Here is a 10449-nt window from a genome sequence, read left to right as displayed (position 1 = left end):
CACACACACACACACACACACACACACACACACTCACACGAGTGTGACCAAGTCTCTCTTTTCCATAGCATGAGATTAGACTTTCTCAGTTTGGCTTTCGTCTCTCTGGTTTCTGTACGCACAAAAAGACACCAGAGCGAGAGAGTGTTTTCCTCTGGTTTCATATCATAAAAGACTGAAGACACACACAAACACACTCGCACACATACGTGTCCATACATCTGTCCCGAGGGAGCAACAGCAAATACAATTTGATGGATTGACTGATTGACACACACACACACACACACACACACACACACACACAAAAGTATTGTTCTCAGCAGTAATGTAATCTTGCCTCAGCTGCTGGCTTCATCAGACTGATGTAATAGGAAACTGGTATTTATGTTTTTCAGAAAAGATGGATTGAGTGGAGGCAGAGAGGAGGGTGTGAGGAGGTTACAGCCCTGAACTGACTCTACTCAGCCTGTCAGGCCTGAGGAGGGAGGAGAGGGGTGAGAGAAAGAAAGAGGCAGAGGGGGAGATTGGATCAGAAGTGGAGGATGGGTAAAGAGTCGTTAAACGGTGGGAAGGCGAGATGGTGAGATTAGTTATACAGGGAGAAAGATGGAGAGATTACATGAGGAAAGGTGGAGACTGGAGGAGGTGTAGATTAAACAGATTAAAGAGCGAAGGATTGTTGTTGTTTTTTTCAATTCGTGTTGGTTTTAACCTGCCAAGTGTGTGTGTGCATGTGTGTGTGCATCATAGTGTAATGTGATATTGAGCAAGGCTATTACATGCAGGAAATCCCCCCTGGAGGGAATTGTAATGTGTAAAGGAATGTAATACTATGTCAATAGAAGCAGAGTGAGTGGGACTATTTGTGCTACACAGACGTAATAATGATAATGAATACAGGGAGAGCACACTGCTGGATCAGCCCACTCTGTGTTCCCATTTATGTGTGTGTGTGTGTGCGTGTGTGTGTTTAAGCTCATGCTCGTCAGGGGCTCTTTGGTTGAGGTATCTGGCCGGTATACAGATGGGATGATTCCAAGAGATCTTTAATTTGTTTCAATAAAATAATCTGGCAAAGCATGCTAATAAAATTAGTGTGGTTCTTTAAAAGTTATTTTATTACTGCTGATTTGGGCCACATGATACTGCACTTAATGGTAATTATAGCTTTGGATGTTTTGAAGTATATCTCAATACAATACTCACATGCCAAATGTACTTTTAATGAGTTGCTGGTCACTAATCATCCCTCCTGTCCATTCTGGACATGAAGGGATACATCTTAAAGCTGCACAAGGCAGTTTGAAGATACACAACCTCACAACCAGAAAAGTTCTGCTAACTTTTTTTCCTCTGTGATGCTGATTCCATACCTGAACTTTGCATATCAGCTCATACTGTTATTCAATATCAGTGCATTTTAAAGGGATATTTTTAGCAGCTCTACATTTCTGTCCCTGTATGGATTGGATATGATTGCTATCATTGTTGTATGGCCTGGCTCAAGTTAAACCTTTTGTAAAACAAGAACAAATACAGAACAGGGGCTCTCAAAGTCTGAGGCTGTTGGCCTCTCCACAGACAAAGCCTTAGCTTACTTGTTAAGTTTCACTGGATTCCTTGTTATCCATAGGATCCTTATTATGTTATCTGTTCCCAATAAAGCCTAAAATTGTTGCACATACCTTCAGACCCCTACTACTTTGAAAACCTTGGAACATGACTTTGCCATGCTGGGGAAAAAAAAGGTGTATGTGACGGCACAGAAGTCCTGTTTTAAGCTTAATAAATGACATGGCATCTGGTCGAGCATGGACCAAAATATCAATATACTGATAAAAATTGATACTGATTACTCCTTTTTCTGAGTATCAGTACTCCAGTACCGGCTGCATTTATTTACTAACAATGTCATCTTGTCGTTGTCACTTGTCTCATTTTCTGTACCCGTTGTCATGTTAAAGCCTTGTATTTAAATGTCTCAAATTTTATCCCTTCAGTGTTTCCCATATCGTGACAACACTCGACTAGCATACTCACTGTTACTGATACTGGCAAATGAATCAGTTAAGTTTTTTTCTGATTCTGGCAGAATCTGAACAACCCTTCTCAGGAGCTTAGAATTACAGATGACGTGAATATGTTTGGCTACATCAGACCGTGGCCTTTAGCACACACTGGACCGATTTGTAACCGAGTATGAAGAACCCAGGATGAGAGTAAGCACCTCCAGGTCTGAGGCTCCTCCAAAAGAAAACAGTGGATTTCTTCCTCTGGGATGTGAGTAAGTTGCTGCCCCAAGCCGAGGAGTTTATTTGTTTGGGGGTTTTGTTCATAAGAAATAGTAAAATAGCACATGAGAAAAGCAGGCATATAGTGCAGCATCAGGTATAATGCAGGTATTATACTGGACCATCTAGGAAAAGGAAGCTAAACCAGGAGTCAAAGCTTTTGAGTTTCTAGTAGATCTACTTTCCAACCCCCATCTCTTGTTATGAGCTTTGGATAGTGACTGAAAGAATGAGACTGCGGATATAAGATGCCGAAATGAGTTTCCTCTATCGGGTGGATGGGCTCAGCCTTAGAGAAAGGGTGAGGAGGAGCTCCAACATATGGAGGGAGCTTGGAGCTGAGGTGGTTCTGGCATCTGATTAAGATGCCTCCTGGATGCAGTGACACGTGTGTGTAACTTCTCAAAATTTAACCAAAATCTCTGCAGCTTTCACTTCACAAAAACACTGGCAGTAAACACAACCCAGGTGACTATTCCTTTTCATTTTCTACATTTGGCAGAAATGCTTACTTAAATATAAATGTAACTTCATGGTGAAGTGTAGAGAGGACGAGTGATTTGACACTTTCCTTTAAAACTGTTTTTGCTGAGCTGTCATTCAGGTAATAGAAGATCTTCCTCCCAGTGGTGTCCACATTCTCCAATTTCCTTTTCAGTATTTTCCCTTAAATGAATCAAGTTAATGCAGAACGGAGCCAGTTGGGATAATTTGCTTCTCTTTCTCATCGTTGCCTTCTCAACAGCTGGGCTCCAGGGCTATTTCTGCTTTAAATAGTTGTATCTTTGTTCAACACAGTCAGCATTTTCTCCTTTCATGCTCTTATCTTTGGAGTGGCGTGGCCCCGGGCCTTGTTCCATATAGTCTGTTCATTACACCATGTACTGCTATCGACTGGCTGCCTAACACGCCACTGGCAGGAGGAAACCCATTCAGCAAAATGTGGCAGCAAAAGCCAGGTAGGTTGCCATGGACACTGCATCATCCATGGTTAGTTGTGCTAAACCAATGAAAGCAGACACTTTTTTGAAGGAGGGGGGTAAATCTGTTTTTTGAGATAAAGAGTCTTTAGGGTTTTTACAAACGCATTATCTCATTTTTACTGTTTGTTGTTTGACCAGCTTCACTCGCTCTCCCACGGTTCTGCCTCTGCCACAGTCACGGAAAACAAAAATTACATGTCCAAGCCATGAGTTATAACACTGAGGGCATGAGATGCTTTTGTGTGCCTACAAGGTAAATTTTGTTCTGATGTACTGATGGATTGAAAAAACTGACATATGACTGCAATGTGTTGTATTGTTAGGTTGAAACAGGCTTCAAATAAATGATTTAGTCTTGTACCTGCAGCAAAAGCTCAGTGGATTTCTGCTGTACAAGCCATTACTGTATTCAACACATGAATGGAAAGAAGAAAAGCAGGAGTACCTAATAACACTGCATGCACAAGCAAAGGGTCCTGACTCGATGGAAGGCACATATTTTTTAATGTTATTAGTTTCACCCGTGTTTAGCAATTCAAACTGTGTGTAGTGAGAAAGGTCAATAAAGGCAACGTATTGTTTTCACATTATTTCACTCCACCAGAAAGCACAAAAAATCAGAAATCAAAAGGTTGAGTAAAAGTAGTGCCACACTATGGGCCCTACCTGACACCTGGCGCAAGGCGGATGATGCAGGTGGTATTTCTATCTCAACACTTGTCATTTTTTCCACATCTGCACGACAGCAAATGAACTTTGCATCCTTGTCTGTGAAGGCAAAATGAAGGCATGGCCAGGCGCATTTGGTATCTTGTGTAAGGTGCATTGGAGTCAAAACCAAAACCTGATCAAGGTGCAAAGTCGGAGACGCAGCAGGTCCGTCCGCACAAGATAGCAACAAGCATGTGTGGCCAAGGCGCACACACACACATCTCCACAATCACAAAACCCCTTTCATTTATGTTTTTTCCCTCGCAGGAGTGTGGATTAGTGTTCTTTGAATATATGTGTTTGTGTGTGTCACGTTTAGCTGAGGTGCACACACACGCCTCCACAATCGCAAAACAGCTTTCACTTATGTTAAACAGAGCTCAGTGGAGCACCGAGCCAGATGGTTTTCTCAGGAGTTTGTGAAGACTGGTGGCCTGAAACATGACTCCAACAGGTTCCACTGCTCTAGCTTGAGACTTTGTTTCACTCCATTACATGGTTTAAAATACTGTTCATATTAGCGTCTGTAGAAGGAGTTATTATTTTAACTTCAACAGACAATAACTGTGTTTTTATCAACATATTTTTATGTGCTTTTTGAGCCATCACATTAGAAAGGATTGATGTAAACAGCAAAACTAAAAAAAAAAAAAAAAGTATCAAATTTTACAAAAAGGCTTTTTCAGTTGCTTGAGATGTTTTTTTCCTTTTTAGAAAAATAATTACATTTTTCCTGAATAGGTTTTGACCTAACGAAGATTTAACTCCATTTGAGGTCCAACTGACCCTCTTTTAATTACATAATCTTGTTGTGCCCTGTTCCTTCTCAACGGTATAATGATTTTCCATCTGGAGAACCACCTACTGCTTATCCCAGTGAATCAACTCCTAGTAATCACATAATGGCAGTGCATTAAGGCAAGCATTCATTTGCTTTTTTCTTTGCCAGTGTCCTTGAAATTCAGTTGAAATTTGCACTGCATTTTGATGGACACACAAAAAGTTGACATTTCTAATCTTAATCCCGCATACAAAGCTTGGTCAATTATCTCGCTAACCAAGGGAAACTATTGTCACTGAGCAGAATACCAGACCTGTTTGAATCACTGAACACATCAAAGATCTGGATGGCTGGAACCAAGCTAGCTCTGCCGAACAGAGAAACCAGAAAAATCAATTAGTGCAGCTTTAAAGTTTGCAAAGAGATTACTCTGAAGCATTGTGTTCTAGATAACGACTTTCTGTTGTATGTTAACTTATTTTAAACACAACTTTGTTTCTACTCAGCCATACATGTGTGACTGTAGTGCAGAGCAGAGGTGGTGTTGTGGGGAGCAGGGCAGGTTAAGCCCTCGCTCTGGTTCCTCTGCTTGTCCCAGCGGGCTCTTTAAGAAGCTCAGGGCTTACACAGCCACGAGCCAGAGAAGAAAACTCACACACACACTAACATGCACACATACATACACACTCATGGTGGTGATAAGGAGCTACTTAAGGGTACTTGAGCTTCCCCACTTAAACACTTGTTTATAAGCTGTAAGCACACCTAGTTCTGCAGCTGGGCTCACTCTGTATTCTTCAGAGCAAACAAAAACCAGCGCAGGAAACAGAGAAGTGTAAATAAATACACACATGACTGACTCTTATACACACATACTCTTACACCGGTTTTCTTGGAGAGAGAAATTTCTTTCCTGGCAGCACTTTTACCTCCTCCTCGTCTTCGTCCCTTAATGAGGCTGTGAGTAGCGATCGGGTTGGGCTTTTGTTGGCGGGTGGCTGGAGCTCCACAGACAAATTAAAACTCAATTATGTTTTCATTTCACGCTCTTTTATTGGGCCCGATAATAAAAAAAATTTGGAATAGCAACTCAGGAGGGATGGAGGAAAGAAAAGGAGGGAGGACAGTTGGAGGAGGCCGAAGGGAGGAGAGTACAGAGGGGGCTGTGACTGTTAACTCCTCCCTTATGATTTTCTTCTATATTATACTCTCTTTTTTCTGTCCGCGTGTGTGTCTCATTCTCTCCAGAAAAATAGCCATAAAGACTGCAAGGGCATTAAAATGAGATATGAAGGCCATACAGTTCTATACACCTATAATGAAAATAATGTATAGTTGTACTTTTATGTAGCCTCAATTGAATGTGATCATTCTTATGCTACTGTGCATCTTCCCAACCTTTTCTGTCCAAATCTCCACCACAACCCTGTAAGACTCAGCTGGCCCTTGATCGATATCACCCGTCCACTTTTCAAAATGTTTTAATGTGCAATGATTAAAACTGCAGTTTAACAGGGTTGATTATACAAATATGGATTTTCATACATTTTTTATACAATTAAACAGTCTTTAGGTTTGTCTGGTCAAGTCTGCAGTTATACAACTGCAAGAATTTCAACCATTCGTTCATTTTTTCCAAGAGATGCACAATAACTATGGGGCAGATAATGAGAAATTTATATTGTTATTTATTTTGCCAGTAACAAAATTATAGCCAAAAAATATCAGACGTCTGATTTAACAAGACTATGTCAAAGCATTTAATTTGAATTCTTTGAAAAAATGCTCCACAAAGCCAAAGTATCTTTGTGAAATGTTTTTGAACCGTTTAATGATATTATGGATTGTAGATGGTGAAAATCCTGTGTTGAGAAACATTGATCTTAAAATGTTGGACTATTTGCCCATGCAGTTTTTCACAAACTGATAATCTTCACCCCAACCACGTTTGTGACGACTGAACCTTTCAAGGACGCCCCTTTAATACCCAATCATGATACTGTCACCTGTTACCAATTAACCTGTTTAACTGTGGAATTTTCCAAACAGGTGTTTTTTGAGTATTCCACATTCCTCTTTTCTTTTTTGAAATGTGTTCCAAAAAACAATAAGATTGAACATGATCTGCAAATGATTGTATTGTGTTTTTGCTCACCTTTTATACAATGACGCAACTTTTTTGGAACTGGAGTTTGTATTTCAATCCTTTAGCTTAGTGCTTATACTCCTCTGCTCATAATGTTCAGGTGCTTTTTATAAATCTTGTATTTTAAATTTTTTCAGAGTAGGCCCAGTCCTAGTTGAGCTTTTCCACAATTTTTATATGTGCTCCCTGGCAACGGCTGTACATTACATCGATGACAGTGATGAATAAGCACACTCACTGTATTTGTTGTACTAAATTGTTATGAACTGGTGTCTTGTGAGGAAAACCCACCACATACACATAGACACAGACAGACACACATGCTGCTGGTGCCCTTTAGTACACTATCTCTGGTAATTGATTGATTGTACAAGAGAACACAACAGACACAATTAGTTCACCCTGGTCATCTCATTAGTAATTCCCTGGGGACCCTGTTGACATGTTAGACACCCCCTTGTTCACACACATACACACCATTTTTTTCCTTCTTTTATCGTCCACCACATCCATCTTTCCAATCAAACTCAAGGCTCTGACTTCTGCCCTTCCCCTGCTTTTTCGTCACACGTCCCCTACCCCGCACCACACCACCTTCGCCCTTTCTGTCCATCAATCATCCCACACCTCATCACCCAACACCTACCCATCCTTACCTCCCTCCCGCTGCTGTTGCTGTTACACTTTTAATTACAGCAAGTTAAAAATTACGAGCACGGAACACCGAGTCGCTGGCAGGTTGGCTTTAATTGCCTTGTGTTGTAATTCCGGACAGAGGAAAAGGGGTGGGGGGCGGGGTGGGTTGGGGGCGGGTCACACTTGGGTGGCAGAGAGAGAGAGATTGACTTTCAGATGACCTCCTTAATCAATTGACAGCCAATAGTGAAGTAGAGCACTGCGGCTGTTTCTTCCCTCTCACTCAGTCTTCCCCACCCTGCACCCGCTAATATTCCCAAACACACACACACACACCCACACACACTCCCAAACTCCCACATCTGAATTTTGGCAATGCAACATGAGGCCTGCGTAGAGTCTAGTAGGCTTTTCTCCAGCTGAACTGTCATAGATTTCCCAAAGTTCCAACCCCCATGTTGTTGTTGGTGCCTCACAGCTTGAAGCTAGTGTTATTATTAAAAAATCTTTGCAGTATTTGCTTACTGGCACCTCTCTTGGTGGTCCACTCGGTAATTAAAATGAAATCTCGATGGCAGACGCCCTTGGCCACCTTCCCTTTTTGATTCAAAACACAGAAAAGCAACACACATACACACCAGCCTTCACTCCCACCCATGAATTCATAATGATTTGAAATGATTTATGGCTCCACCCTCCCTCACGTGGACAGATACCACTGGAACCACTCTGATATATTAAAATGGAACGCACCCCTGCACCATAGTCCTAAGTGGCGTGGTTAGCCAACCTAAACAAGCCATAAAGCTCTTGTAGCTCCAGTAGATCCCAGACTATGGACTATCTGCAGCTGGATGACCACACCACTCTCCTCTGCTGACTCCACCCATCTAATGATACAGATATATTTGTGTCCTTTGCAGCAAATGTGCATTAAGATGTAGGTCGCTGCAGGGCTAAGTGGACGCGTGTGCGCGCAGATTGTGACAGTGACAGAGATGTAAGCTGTGGTGGCATCTGACCAAAGGATCCATATAGAGATGACATCACCCTCAGAAGAAAAAAGAGGAAGAGGGGGAGGAGGAGAAGGAGAAGGAGGAAGAGGGGGAGGAGGAGAAGGAGAAGGAGGAGGAGGGGTTTTTAGCTAACTATGAGCTCAGAATATCAATGTAGGAGGACAGCTCTAAGCACTCCTGGCACTGAAGCTCCAACCCTCTCCTTCCACCACCCTTCCTCCCACCCCACAGTGTCTATAACTCCTCTATTGCCAGCCTTTTATCATGGGGCCGTGACACCTGTCCTTTTCCCACCCCTACCTCATGTTCACACGTCTTTCTCTGGAATTCAGGTTGCCGGCTGCTGCTCTGCTCGGTGCCTTTCCCAATCACAGCAGTGTCACTTTCCCTTCAGCCCCGCTCCCTGTTTTCTGTTCTTTCTTTTTTCGTTTGTGGCCTTAATTAAGTCCTGAAGGCTAACAGAGAAGACATTTGGTCCATTGCACACACTGATATAGGTACACCTAGACAGACCTAGTCAAGATTGATGACCTTGTTACATGAAAAATGAATTAATTAGTTATTTCAATTTATTATTTGTATCGTATCTTCAGTAACTTCACCAATAAATGATTGTAAAAGCCAAATTGAATGTATGCCCAATGCTCTTGCCATCTTTTTGCCCAATAAAATCACAGTGGGAAAGCTTCCAGGAGGATAAACATAACTTTTTATTGTATTACTTTCCCCATCTCTGTAAGTTCAGTGTGAGGGGGTGATGACTAAGACTAGTTTCAAGTCTTTAGCCATACTAGTAGCATTACTAGGGGGACCAAACTGCACTTTAGTTTATGACCAATGTTGGAGTATTGAAGCTTATGAGCACTCATTACATCCTCAGTGAGACGCTGATAAAGGAGCTGACAGAGGCAGGAAAGTAGATTAGGAAACTTACTCTACAAATTGGGGTGTAAGCACAAATACGTTTGTAGGTGTGACATCATGTAGGTCCTGAACCTAACCGAGTAGTTTCTGTGCCAGAACCTAACCAAACTGAGACCGTTTCACACTGTTAATCACATGTTAAAAAAGCTTTCTGGCCATGTCAGATACAGCCACTAAAGCGTACCGTGTATTTACAGTCAGTGGTCTGCAGCCACATCCAAATGTGTTTTTAATGAAAATTACAAATACTTCTGAAGGACCAGTGTGTAGGATTTAGTGGCACCTAGCTGTGAGCTGACACCTTTTCTCTCCCCCTCCTTTTAACCTATGCTGGCTGCAAAACTTGTACAAAACAAAAAAAAGGCCTATACTTGTGAATATTATATTCTGTTTCTGCCATATCATGACAACTGAATCCCCTAAATCTTATCCACTAGACCTTTAATACCAAGGCCCATCTGATGAGCTTTGGGGCAGAAAAGAGAACTCAAACCAGAGTAATACTGAGATCTTTCTTGACCGTGGAAATAGAGGTTTGACAAATAAAAATATTCGCTCAATGTCCACTTTCATTTTTTTCAGGACTTATTTTGTTTGTCAGAGTGCTGCTGCCTGTACATTCATTAAATGAAATGTTTCTCATGCCGGTCTGTTCCTTCATGCTTCTCCACATACTGTTTGTTACTCTCTTTCTTTCATGAAGCTGCAGTCCTTTTGCTGTCCTTGTCATTTCACTTTAGTTTTCGTTTCCCTTGAAGACGTGATGCTTTTAAAAACATTAAAATATCATTATCACATTAATTATGATACCTTTGTATAATTACGAGTAAACAAATTAGACCATGATGGGTAACTTCTATTACTTCTAAAAATTCAGAGCGACACCACAGAAGAATGAAGAATGGTGCCTTCTTGTTTTGTGCTATAAAGCCGTCGAGCAATCAGTGGTGTTCGCTGC

This window comes from Lutjanus erythropterus, chromosome 4 (assembly GCF_056507025.1).
Source record: "Lutjanus erythropterus isolate fLutEry1 chromosome 4, fLutEry1.hap2, whole genome shotgun sequence".
NCBI lineage: Eukaryota > Metazoa > Chordata > Actinopteri > Lutjaniformes > Lutjanidae > Lutjanus > Lutjanus erythropterus.
The sequence above is the reverse complement of the archived record's forward strand: the minus strand, read 5'-3'. Positions refer to the sequence as shown.